A 2,255-nucleotide genomic window follows, 5' to 3' on the forward strand; every position below is an offset into this window, starting at 1 on the left:
CACTCAGCTGGCAGTACCATACTGTTAAGGGGACTACACTGCTAACAGGACCACGCTGCTAACAGTGCCACTCTGCTAGCAGTACCATACTGTTAACGGGACCACGCTGCTAACAGAACCACATTGCTAACAGGACCATGTGGCTAATGAGACCATGCTGCTAATGTAGCCACTCTATTAACAGAACCACAATGCTAACAGGACCATGTGGCTAACGAGACCATGCTGCTAGCAGAGCCACTCTACTAACAGAACCATATTGCTAATAGGACCACGATGCAAACAAGACCAGCTGCTAACAGAACCACATTGCTAACAGGACCACGCTGCTGACTGGACTACGCTGTTGACAGAACCACTCTGCTAGCGGGTCCATGCTGCTGGCAGGACAGCATCATGCTGCAAACAGAAAGTGTTTTTATAACACAACTTTTTGTTTTAATTGTTTTAGTTGTGTATTGTTGTCTGTACTTTATGTGATGTCTGTCTAGAACAAGTCTCTCTTGAAAATGAGTCCTCATTACTCAAAGAGACTACCTGTTTACATAAAGGTTAAATATATATTTTGTAATTGCCACTATTAATTTAGTGGCAATAGCTTTGAGTTAAACAAACATTGCTATTAAACCAGTTTAAGACGGGCACAAAAACAACACAACCTCAACAAATTGCTTACTTTTCTTCAGTTATGACAACTGTTCTTATTTTTGTAACGTTTCTGACAAAAACATAATATATATTTTTTATTTAATTTGATTTCTTAACAATTGTTGCATGACCCTATAATTGCTGTTTCATGACCCACAGTGGATCCCCAACCCCTCACTTTGGCAACGCTGGTTTAGAGTAGCTTTTGGCTTCATCAATTTATCCTCCAGTTTACTTCATGAACATTCTGAACATTAAAAGTTTTAAACATTTATTGCCTCGGGGCCCTGCCTATTTGTTGCTGCAATTGTGGTTATGAGAAAAAAAAAACACTTCTGGAGGCCTTAAAGTGACACTCAACCCCTCCGCCCAAGCTAAAGGGGCTTTACGTTGCTTCGTCCGGCTTCAGATAAACACATTCAGGGTGAAGGCCCTGACATATATCTGCTGTAAGAGGAGACAAAGACGACAACAAAGGCCTTTCACCCTCAAGTCAGCGTGTCCGTCATCGGCTCATTGTGGGTCCCCTGCTGGACCGCACAAAACAACACGCCTGTTTATCTGCACAGCAGCACTCACACAGGTGGAAATAAACACACAGGTAGCAGCAGAGGCAGAAGGATGGGGTTACAGCAGGGAAACAGGAGGAACAGCTGTGAGACAGTCACCTGTCAGGCAGACTTCACGGACCTTGAGGGTCATGTTTGTGCGCTGAAAGAGAAAATGATGTTTCAGGAAAGAGGCTGTTTTAATGTAGATACAGAGCTCAGCTTACAAACACGCATCCTTGTCTTTTCCACAGCTACTTTCAGCACACACTCTGCCCAATCATTATGTTGCTGTTGATAAGGATCTCTGATACAGCCCCGGCTTTCTTTCCTTTTTCTAATGAAACGAGAAAAGGAGCGATTAATGAAAACCTGCTGAAGGAGTAATTTGATGGATGTTTTTTTTGTAAAGGGGACTGTGTGGGTATTTTCTCCTACAGTTGCTGAAGTCACAGGAATAAAGATGCTGCTCATTCCACATCCAGCAGACAGACGCTCTGAGTCTCCTCTTCCTCCGTCTTGTCCTTTAAGTGGGTCAAAATAACATTCTTCACATCGAAGGGAGCATAGTGTTGCCATCTGCTTGATGTTTTAACTGTGCGTGTGTGTGTGTGTGTGCACGTGCTTGTGGTCCAGTCTTAATCCCAGCTGAGTGGATGTTGTTCTTTTATTATTGTTCTTTCTGAGTGAACCACAGAGTCTCCCTCTCCTCCCTGGATAACCTGCCTGTTGGAAGATGCTTTCATTTCATTTGTCTGATTATTTTACATTTCAAACGTTTTGCATTGTGGTTCTGTGGAACGTTATGAACAATTAAGGTAGGGTTTAATTCACTTCGGTTCAAAATACTTTATTAATCCCAACGGGAAATTAAAAGTTGTAGCTCATCATCCTGTTTTCATTAAGAGTTGTTATAGATGTTGATGGCTGTGGGCAGGAAGGATCTCCCACAGCAGTCCCACAGTGGATCTGAAGAATCTGGCCACGGATGCCGATCTATCCACCTGGACCCAGCGGGCCTCTCGTTCCTCCTGGGCAGCAGGACCACCTGAATGTTGA

This window comes from Nematolebias whitei, chromosome 1 (assembly GCF_014905685.2).
Source record: "Nematolebias whitei isolate Nwh7 chromosome 1, NemWhi1, whole genome shotgun sequence".
Lineage (NCBI taxonomy): Eukaryota > Metazoa > Chordata > Actinopteri > Cyprinodontiformes > Rivulidae > Nematolebias > Nematolebias whitei.